At 32.9% G+C, this 12,360-nt stretch overlaps 1 protein-coding gene across 2 annotated transcripts in view; it reads left to right on the plus strand.

Moving 5' to 3' along the window:
* Positions 1 to 12,360, plus strand: part of LOC124359333 (casein kinase I) — a 79,649-nt gene that overhangs the window by 5,691 nt on the left and 61,598 nt on the right. The window lies entirely within an intron of this gene.

Genomic DNA, 12,360 nt, shown 5'->3' on the forward strand with positions numbered 1-12,360 from the left:
GTTTTTATCATTAAAGTATTAAAATTTCGAAAAGAATTAAAAAAAGAGCTTTTTATGGTGAAAAATTAACTTTACTGAATGTTTTCCAAATCCCTGTGTTTTTTTTAAGTAAATAAACCTCTAGCTTTGAATAATCTTTATACTGTTTGTTGTACAATATTAGGTTATTACACATGATTTTAGAGTTTTTTTTTTAAATACTCTGTAATATCTTTATCATAAAAGTATACCACTTTAACATAAATTTTTCCTATTTTAGTTATTTTACTTAGGCTTTTGTTTCCTTAGAAAAACCACTGTCTAAAGTGATTAATTTTTTTAATTTTATAAACATCTTATTGTTATATACTTTCTGATGGAAAATTCATTTACCTTTCAAACGAATTAAGGAGTCTTTAACCCTAGAAGTGTGTCCATGTTACCAAAGATAAAACGTCACTCCATTTTTGACGTGTTGCAAGGGTTTTTTTTTTTAATTCGTAAAAAATACTTAATATCAAGAAAACATATATTTTTATACATCGTTTTTCTTCTCAGAAGTTGTACTATTTGAAATAGGAATAAATGTTTTGATATTCTTTGGTTTAGTATATATTTTCATGAAAATAATGAGAAATTTCAAAAAGTTTCTTATGAAAATTTCAAGTTTGGACCTCTGTAAGGTATTGAAATATTACAGTAAGGTCAAAATGTTAAATGTATAAAATGTAGAGAATTTTATGCAAAATTAGAAAATATATTAAAAAATTTCGGTACTTTGGGATTATACCGACCACACCCAGACATGAATCGTTATTTCACATTTCGTTTCTACTGATTACTAGATTAGCGTAGAACAATATTTCGTCAATATAAAACAGGAATTGTCTTATCGCAAACCCCTCCCCATCCTCAGACAGAGGTCAAAGTCGAGCGTCTAGTAGATAACGTGATTGCAGAGTCTCGCCGCCCGTTCAGCTGGTGCATCGCTTTGTTGTACTTCCGTGTTTTACCTCTACATTTCTCCAAACACAAAAATTCAACAAAAACAAACATTTACCAAACTAAACTCTTTATTTAAAAAACACTCAAAACTTGTTTTTTATTCTTGATCACATTCCGCCACCCAAAATGCGAGTGCCTCCGGCCATCAGCGCGGGCTTCGGCAGCACCTTCGGTGCTGCCCCGCGCTGATGTCGACGAAAGAAAAACATCCCTCGAGATAGTACCTATCAGTAAAATATCAAATTCTAGAGGGGCTAATCAGAAATATAAATTGAATTGTAATGGAAAGGTAATTATGTACCGTGCAAATCACGTGATGCCGCGCGGCCTGCCGTAATCAGGATTCTCGAGAAAGATAAGATAACAGCGACAACAATACCGATCACAATACCTGGAAATGCTTGTAAGTTTGTAATTTTGTAATTGAAGAGTTGTTTTTTCGTTCTATCATGTTTGTTTCTATAAATTTCTATTTTTGTGTTCTTCATACTGGTGTGGTCGGTATAATCCCAAAGTACCAAAATTTCTATTAAACAAAAATTGTAATTTTGCCATTTTTTTTTACAAAAGCGAAAATGTACAAACATGTACTAGGGTTTGGTTTCTTCATTTTTTTTACCTCCAAATGTGACTATATATTTATATAAAAAATAGTTTTCTATCGTAAATTATACATGTTATTTGAAAACACTAAAAGTAAACAACAACAAAATAAACTTACTTTATTATAAGCTTACAAAAAACAAATTCTTTTGAAAAATGAAAATATTGTAACAAAATTCAGAAACAAGCTAAAAATTTTCACTTATACTTTATGTTTATGTAATTTTTGAATATATCCTTAGTAAGTGGCGCAAGATGGCGCCGATTAGCAAGAATCAGTTGTGTGGGGCTTGTCCTAAAAGGGTTACTGGCAATTCTGGAGGAGTTATGTGTGAAGGAAAGTGCTTAAGATGGTTCCATTTTGCTTGTGCGGGTAAAGACAAAAAAGAATTCACTTTTACTAAAGGTGAAAAGTCTCATTTCGTATGTGCAAATTGTAACCAACAACCTGAGCATCATGGTGACATAGTTAATGTTTCATCGGTTACAAAATCCCAAAAGGAGGATGACAGTGGTTCGTGTAATTGTTTCTCTCATATTAAAATATTAACAGACCAAATTTTGGACTTAACACAAAATCAACGTGAGCTATGCAATCGTTTGAAGTTTTTAGAAGCCGAGAATAATAAGCTTTCGTCAACAGTGGGTAACCATACAGAGGCTATTGGTAATATACTAACAAGTAACGATAAACAAATGACTTTTTCTAGTGTTTTAAAATCCACAGATAGAATAATTAGCTCCTTCCCCATAATTAAAGAAGACACCTTAATCATAAATCTGGAAAAGTAAGAAACAACAGTCGGGATTTGACTACAGTAGTTGCGTCAGAGAATCAGCCAGCTGTCGGCAATAGCAGAAGCCTAACAGTGTGGCCAGCTAATCCTGTAGCAAACATGATTTCGTCGACTAACAAAGAAAAAAAACCAGAACATTGTAAAGGCAGTGGTGAGCAACGGCATTGGAAATAAAGGAACAACTGTTGGTTTGGTGGACTGTGTTGAGTTATCTGAAACTCTGGACATGGAACAAGAGAATCAAGAAAAGGAACATGTAAATAGTAACGAACATTTTACGGAGGTTAAATACAGAAAACGGAATCCTAATGCTTTGCAAACTAGTAATAATAATAGACCTGCTAAGACTACTAACAAGAAACCTATGTTTTTAATGGGACGTGCATCTGTGAATAAGTTACAAGTTGCTGAGAAACATAGATATATTTTTGCATCTAGATTTGCTGAGAATGTGCAGTGTGATGATGTGAAAGAATATTTAAATGACATTGTCAATGGTAATTATGAAATTTTGAAACTAAAGAACAGGTTTCCAGGTTATAGTTCGTTTAAAGTCGGAGTCCCCCTATCACTATGGGAAAACATTTACGATCCTGATACCTGGCCATCCGGTACCTATATAAGTCGTTTCAGGTATTCCCGCAAAAGTGCTCTTGAAGGACATTTTTTGGAACCAGGTACATAAGCCTAATAGGCTCGTCTCCTTTATACCAACCTAAGTCTATTTTAAATGGTCTGCAAGCTGATAGGCCCTCTACATATCGTGAAACTAAGGTAAACTTAGCTCACATTAATATCCAATCTATAAAAAATAAAGTAAACTTGATTGACATTTTTAACAGCATCACTAAGTGTGACATTCTTTGCGTTAATGAACACTGGTGTACGGTAGAAGAAATTAATTTTTACTCTCCAGCTGATTTTAACCTAGCGGCTAGTTTTTGCAGGACTTCTTCATATGGTGGAAGTGCAATTTTTGTACGGGAGACTTTTGAACACTCTTTTTCGGTCGTAAATGTTGATTTTATTTGTGAAACAAAACTATTTGAAGCTGTAATGATTGTTTTTTTAAGTATAAGTTTATTGATTGTGTCTGTATACCGTACCCCTGACTCTTCCATTGAACTTTTTGTTGATAAACTAACTCAACTTCTTGATTTTGTTAGCAATAATGTTAAGTACCGTAATTTTAAGATTGTCATAGCTGGTGATATAAACATTGATCTCAGGAAACGTTGCTCAATGTCAGTTAAGTTTATTAATATGCTGAAATCTTTTGACTGTTTTTGCCTCAATAACCTTCCCACTAGAGGGGACTCATGTTTGGATAATTTTATATCCAACCTGCATCCGACAATGTTTAGCTGTGATACAGTACAATGTCATATATCTGATCATTTAGGCTTGCTTTTGAGACTTAAACTTTCTTGTACTTCTTTGCGTAACTCTTCTCTACCTACCAATAAATCTGTACAGTCAAACATTAGTGTTAGAGTTTTAAACGATTTTAATGTTGAGAATTTTAAATGTAGGCTAAGTAATATTGATTGGAATAAAGTAATTGTAGCTTTTGAAAACTTTGATGTAGCCTTTAATAATTTTATGGAGATTGTGTCTCACTATTTTAATGAGTGCTGTCCTTTGAAAAAAGTTAAAAATAAGAATCATAGCAATAAGATCTTGAAGTCCAAAAATTGGTACACACCTTTTTTAACTAAAATCAAGTTACTACTGGATGTAAGTCATGATAAGTGTACACTTAATCCTGATTTATTGGAGGTCCACAAAAGGATTAAAAAGTTTTATCGTGCCCAAATAGACATAGCAAAAAAGAATGCTAATGATGAATTTATATTAGGGTCAAAAAACATGTGCAAAGCAGCTTGGACTGTGATTAATAATGAAACAAGGCGCACCCCTAAGAAATCACCGAACCCCCCATATCTGTCAGTGATTTTAATAATTATTTTATCAATATTTGTAATTATGTCAATAGGCTTAATGATAATGTTAGTCTAAATTTAGCTAGTGCAAGTGACATGCTGGAATCATCCGGTGTAAACAATCCAAAGGCTCTGCCTTTTAAATGGCATACTGTAAATCCTGTTGATATTTTAAAAACTGTTATTAGGCTAAGTAACTCCAGGGCTGAGGATGCATTTGGACTATCTAATTTTATACCTACTTAAAGAAATAATTAGGGAAATATTTTATCCTTTAACTTATCTTACAAACTGGATGTTTTACACCGGAGTCTTTCCGCAATGCTTAAAAGTAACAGTAACTGTGCCTATATATAAAAAGGGAGACAGAACTAATGTAAATAATTATCGACCTATCGCCTTGGTACCAGTTATATCTAAATTATTTGAAAGTATTATTAAATGTCAGGTTGAACATTACTTTGAACAAAATCAATTACTTCTGTCAGCACAATTTGGTTTTAGACATAATTTATCCACTATTAAGGCTGTTGAAAGTGTGGTGTCATACATTATTCATAGTTTTGAAAAAAAAGAAGAAGTTAGTGCCTTACTCTTAAATCTAACCAAGGCCTTTGACACTGTGCCCCACCAAGAGCTTATCAGAAAACTAAATTACTATGGAATTGAGGGCAATGAGCTTTCACTATTTATGTCGTATATTAGTAATAGGTACCAGTTTGTTAAAATAGTTGATCAGAGGTCGGACCTTAAGCAGGTTATAAGCGGGGTCCCCCAGGGCTCTGTTCTGGGTCCCTTCTTATTCACGGTCTTCATCAATGATCTTCCCAAATTTGTGCCTAATAAAAGTGTACTCTACGCTGACGACACTACCTTGATGTGCTCTAACTTGCTCTCTGAAATTAACTCGGCTATGATTGGCTACATGAAGGAAAGGTCTGACCTCTGGTTTTCCGCTAATGGCTTAAAAATTAACGAAGATAAGACTGAACATATTAATTTTAGTTTAAGAAATAACTCTATACATAACTCTGTTAAGCTACTTGGAATCAACCTGGACACTAAGCTTACCTGGAAAAATTACACATATATTCTTTGTACCCGTTTATCCGGAGTAATTTTTCTGTTAAAAAACTCAAAACTTGTACTAGCTTCACATTGCTATTAAAAGCGTACTTTGCACTTTTCCACTCACATCTTCTGTATGGAACTCTCCTCTGGGGTAATTCAACTGGTGCTAAGGAGGTTTTTCTATGCCAAAAGAGAGCTTTACGCACAATTTTCAATATAGCCTTTAGTGACTCATGTAAACCTTTTTTTAAAGAACATAATATTCTTACTGTACCTTGTATGTTTATATTTCAAAGTTTAATGTTTGTTAAAGAAAATCTTGAAACACTTAGTCTTAGAAACTCTAGTCATGATTATTCCACCAGATATCGAGACCTTATTGACTTAGAATACGCTAGGCTAACTAAGACCCAGCACACATACTTTTATGTTGGTGTAAAATTATTTAATAAGCTACCTTTAACGGCCAAAGATGTTCCTTGCACAAAATTTAAAAATGCTTTGCTTAAATGGTTAAGACAAAAAGCTTTTTATACAGTAGTAGACGAAATGCTTTCTTGTAATGTAGACAATTTATTCTTTTAGTTTTTATGCTTTATGATTTGTACTATTTACCATAAGTATGTAGTATGTATTATTTTATTCTTTAATGTTGGTGTTATACTGTGTATATGTATAAACCATCTGATGACATTGTCAATGCAGTTATTGTGGGCCGACAATAAAGATTCTTGATTCTTGAAGTATGTTTATTTGGCTAAAATAAAATATAAGATATGTTCAAATACTTTGAGAAGGAACTGAGTTATGACATTTTTTGTTAACAGTCACACGTTGAAGAATTTACTCATAAAAAATAATCTGGTTTTCAATGTAAAAAAAATATGAAAACATTTTTTAAATTTTTTTACTTGTTATATTATGTTAGCACATAATGTTTTAAAGAAATACATTCAATAATTTTTGAAATTGAGTAAAAAATAAATGTTGTGCGTCAAATATTGTAAAACCTTGCATTGTAAAATTTTTGACAATATATAAACAATAGATATTATAGTTCAAAATAACATTGTTTTATAATGTTTTTGTCATTTCATATGCATTTATGCAGTAGAGTATTTCAACCTGAAAAAATGGAACGCAATGGAACTAACACAAGCGTAATGTAGGCCTACTGTGGTGGCGTGGTGCAACAAGTTACAAGACAATGGCCGACAGGGATGGGTTGGGTTAGTCTTGATGCGACGCCGTGATTCATCTCTTTCGTTTCGCACTGCCGGAAACCTACTGAACTAAAAATTTACCGCTGAAAGATCGTACCGGTAGATCGTTTCTTTCAGTTTACACTGTTTTTTTAATTTTCTTTATTGACAATAAATAACTGTGTGAATGTTATTATACTAACCAGCATAAAATATGCTGGTTTACAACTTTAGAATTGTCCCTTTTTAGAATATTCATAGTAAATCAACTATTCGTTCTAATGACGTTCTGTTTGCATTGGAAGAAAGAATATTTCATTCCGCGTCTATTGACATATAGCATCACTGTTTGCAGGCAATACGTAACTTGGTGTGATTGGTTGAAAATGACGTATTTCTTTGACCCAGCCACCCGCGAAATTCAACTCAAATGATGACTTCTTCAGAAAACATTTAACCACGACCGTAATATTGAAGTTAGAAAAAGAAAGTTTATATGAAAATTATAGAGTGGAATCTCACAATTTCAATGATACCAAAAACATGGTGATTGTTTGAAGATAAATAATTATTTTTAATGAAAAACTGAACCGACATACAATATGCTGGTTCCGCACAACACACATAAATTACAACCGACATAAAATATGCTGGTTCCACACTTCTAGGGTTAATGATCAAAAATAAATTTTATTTGAGTTTTTTTTTAAACATTGCGTTTTATTAAAAATAATCTCTAGCGATTAATTATTTTTTGCAATTTTCATCATAGTACAATATTAGATTATTACACATGACTGGGTTGTTGTTAAGTGCTCTTTATCATGAAAGTATTGAAATTTCAAAATAAAATTATTTTATAAAACTTATTTTACTTTAATCTTGGTTTTTACTTTGTTACCGTGGAAATGTTTCTGTCTAAAGTGATTTTTTAATTTAAAGAATATATAAAAATTTGAATGTTAAATAGTTTCTGATACATAATTAATTTACCTTAGAAAAAAATTAATAAAGAGCTTTTTATGTTCTAAAATCAATTTTAGATTGATTTTTTCTAAAACCATGCGTTTTCATCCAAAACCCTCCGGCACTTTTCTCATAATCATACAAAAAATAACTCTGCACTTTTCAACATGGGTTCGTTTTTATCTCTAGCACTAAAAGGGTTAACATAACCTCTAAGATAGAACGAAGCTTAATCTGTAAAGAACACTTGATCTAAAATGTCAATGTTTTCTCTAATGAATGATTTGAACCATTGGCAGAATTGAACCCTTTTGACATTATAATCATCTTTCAGTTCATGGAAAACCTGCATTCGGTATGGATAACATTGCATTATTCTTTCATAACAGTGTAGTGACTGAACCTAATTAAATGTTCTTTTCCCAGCTTAGTCTTCGTAAATATTTATGTGGAGATCTTGTAACTGATGCTCTAATATCCTGAACGATCTGCGGAGTTTAAAGTAGAATCACACATAAAATGTGATAATGCACAGCCAGCTCAACATTTTTGTTACACCCTGTTTATGCGTCTGTATATACATACATACATATTTATATATATGCATAATTTATCAGGATAAATGTTATTCCAAAACACTGACAATATCAAAAATATTGATATTTCCTGTAATATATTATGATTTTTATAGTAATTTATTATTTATTAGAATTTAATTTAATTGTAGAATTTTGCTGTTGTGTTACATCAATGTTAGTCTAATTTACACTAAAATTGTAATACATTCGTTACTTACATGTTGCAAGTACAGCTTTACCAGTATGTCTCCACCCAGTTGCCCATAAAGTAGGTTTTTACTATATTGTTCACTGTGTAATATTCCTACTATGAAACCAAAAAACTTAAGAAGTATATACACTTGCCTGGAGTTTGGCCTAACAATCCAGTATTGAATGATAGGCCTCAAAACATCTTCAAAGGCGCAAGGCCACTCCACACTTTTTGCACATTCACATCACTTCAGATATTTTCTTATATTTGTAACAGTTTCTTGAAGGGAATTTTTTTGTCAGTTGGCGGAATCTGCAAAGGAAAATGTGTCCACTAATGTCATGCCTATAACAGTCTGTAGCGTATATTCTTTTGGTTCACCTTCCTCCAGATAAAAAATTGTTAGGTCAATGGGATAAAAAAAGATATGTTTGTAGGCTTTGATTGTTCCTCACATAATAGAAAAAGATGCCAGCCGTTGATTGTGGACATCAACCCCAAGCATTCCATTATTATAATCAGTATCACTCTTAGGTTTAATTATATCTACAGTTTTCCCTCTAATAGTCTTTTCTTTGGCCACTGACATTTCGATTCCTTCATGTATTGTAAACAATACCTGCACTACTTTCCGGTCTTTCCATTGAACAGCTACAATGCCATCCTGTGCTTCTTCGAACTGCATCAACCCTTGCAAGTTGAAATATAGTTACAAAGTCCTCAGGCACGTTTTTCCTTTTTTGGTTTGCTGTACCTACTACGTGCGTATTATTGTGAAGTAAGTTTTGCCGAGATATGGTGAGGTGTACTAGTTATCAATATAAATGACATGGCTATGGTTGAGAAAACGCTTTGCTAAATAAAGTACAATGGCAGAACTAACTGGGAGTTCAGTTTTATCTTCACATACATATAGTTTGAATCCTGCACAGTATCCACTTGAACTCTCACAAATTTTGTAAATTTGTACACCAACCCATGCCCTTTATTGGGATTGAATTTGATGTATGATAGTCTAGATCTTCACCAAGCTCTCACCAATGGAAAAGTTTTTTTGGACAAAGTTCGCTGGAATTGATTTTTCAGGTAAGAAATAATTGGTCTCAATTTTTTTAATTCGCCCCGTATTCCACATTCAGCAAAGTTCAAAAATCTGGAAATTTGGTTGAAACCATAGATTACAATAAGACCAATAGATAGGACATCGGGTGCTCGCAGGTGAAGCCACTGCGGAGCGGCTAATACTCAACAATATGGCGGCGCGGGCGTGAGTCACCCTACTGAGGAGCGTCGACTTGCACCTCCGCTCTTCACTTCGCCCTTATCTAGCTTACTGTAGTGACCTGCTATACACTCTGCTTACTGACGCGTGTACTTCCGGCGTGTTGCTAAACATCTTGTTGTTTACTCTTGTTTAACTTGTTTATGTTGTGGATGATGTTGTCTTCACAAACACACAATGCCTATGTCATGTGTTGCTTTTGGATGCTTCAATAAAAAGGAAAAATTAAACTTTCAACCAGAAGATTGTTCCTTCAGGATCAATTTCTCAGAATTCGGACTGTTTGATAAAGCGTCAATAAACGAAGGTCAATAAACTAAAATTTATAATATATGACTTAAAACTTCCTCCTCTTCTAAACTGAGTATTACAGATTAGTTACAATTAATTAACTGAGTTGAAACTATATTTTATTGTACATTTAAGTAATTTTCCATACTTTATTATAATTCATCTATAAATCTTATTTATTGCCTTACTAATTGTATAATAAATGTTTACAGACTTAACAAAATATTTTATTAAACCTTTATACACTTTGTTACAATATGTAAACATAAACTTTAGATATTGTATTTTGGGATATTTTGAGCTGAAGGATTATAAGGTTTAAAGTCATGTTTCCCTCATCTAATAATTTACCCACATATACAAACTTTGCTCATATTATAGTATATATGCAAAAAATAAATAGCAAATAAACTCTTAGTTATTCTTAGTTTAGAGTATTGACTCAGATTGAATTCCTTCCTTAATTACATAACTTATGTGATTTTTATTTGAAGTAATTACTGTAAACAAGTACAAATAAAGGGTATTCTACTCACTTTTTATAATATGCTATAATGTACGATACGAGGAAACAGATGGCCCGGCACGGAGCGTTGAGCTCCAAGCGGTCGCGGCACTCGTAAACTAACGGCTCACAAACAATAACTTTCTGGCTAAACCATAAGAGCTAATTAAAAAATAAAATATGTTCTGAAAACTTCAACTATTCAACAACATTTTCCACCGTTTTTAAACTTGCCTGACCAAAAAACGGCAAAAGTAGCAGGCGACTAACTTTTTTATGTCAAGTTTTAAAATGTAAACATAATTCTCGACTTTATTTAATTATTTAAATTGCAAAACTAATTTTTGTGAACATTTGAATGATACCACAGGCATCCATAGCTTATTGACTTCACTCATACAAAGTTTCAAAGTATTTTCTTTATTCTAAGTAGGATAAATCACGAGTTGATTGAAACGGGAGAACTGAATTTTTACACTAATCGGAGCGTAGTTTTGAGTTTCTATCCCACGACAACATGGCGGACCTGGCTTCACCTGCCCCAATGTTGGCAAGATAGGCATAGCCCATCTATTTGGTCTTATTGTAATCTATGGTTGAAACGTATGAAACTCATTACTTCAGAGAAAATGTTTGTTTCAATAATTTTTCTTTTAACCCAATACTCCTGTATGCTACCCTTCTTTACCTGACCCATAAGCATATAAAAGCAATGTATGCTTTTATTTCACTCAAATTTACTGGTTTCCAACTACTTTCATAAGATTTTTTTGGCCTGGCAGGATTTGATAAGTGTTTTGAAGCAGTCATTAGTTTCAACACAAAACATATCAAAAAATTTGTTTCCAAGAAATTCTGAAAAGCATTGCTGAGCTGTTGGAGTTTGACCCAATTTTCTACTGGACTTTAGTCCTCGTTGGCCTATAAAAGGTTTATTTTTGGGCACATTGTCGACACCTTTCCATTTTCATTTATTGGTAATGTTCTGTTTGTCTTCCCCTGCTTCTTCCAAACCTACCCCTGTCTCCTCTGTCCTTTTTCCTGCCTCTTGATGTACTTCTTCCTCTAATCATCAGCATCTATTACCTCCTCTTCAATAACATTCCCTGTAACTGGATCTAGGCCTGTGTTTTTATCCCTAATATAAACTAAAGTTTTTTATCCATCGCCCTGTCCCATTTTTCCAGTACATGTTATATTTTTATCAGATGGCCTATGTTTAGCTCACATTCCATCCCAACTTCCACATTTTCGTCCCTCATAATTTCTTCTACATCGAAATATTCATTACTTACTTCCTCTCTTTATCGTCACCATGATCAAGCTCGTTGTCATTGTCGTGAATCTGCAAATCAGCATTTACGGCCTCAATCACTAGAATTGTCACTGACATTATCATGCTCAGAATTTGAATGTAAAAGTTTATCGTTTACACTAGAAAACACCCTGTCAAACTAAATCGAAGGCCCAACCGTGTACATAACGACTATTAACAACTCCCATATGAATACTGAATGTTTACAATCAATGCTGCACGTGTTTATTTAGAAACACAACTAGCAGAAGACAATCAGTTGTGCAAGCTATGACATGACGTCAGATATTATAAGTTATCTAGTTGGCCAGACATTGGACGTCAGATATTATAAGTTATCTAGTTGGCCAGACATTGCAATGTAAAGGAAGGTTAGGCCTATGTAAAGCAATAATATTACATATCACAAGTTACAAAATTCAACCTAGGAACAATGGAAAATATTACCACATAAAAAGTTAGACCAAAATTGACGTAATGTATCGATATAATATGTTTATTTTAAAAGCTTAAAATATTTTTTCACGTATATTTAAGACTTTTCTCATTGATTTGATCAACATTTTAATGACAAATGAGTTAAAAAAAATAACATTTAGATGGCACTGTACTTGTCACGAAATGATTCCG

Source organism: Homalodisca vitripennis, chromosome 4 (genome assembly GCF_021130785.1).
Source record: "Homalodisca vitripennis isolate AUS2020 chromosome 4, UT_GWSS_2.1, whole genome shotgun sequence".
NCBI lineage: Eukaryota > Metazoa > Arthropoda > Insecta > Hemiptera > Cicadellidae > Homalodisca > Homalodisca vitripennis.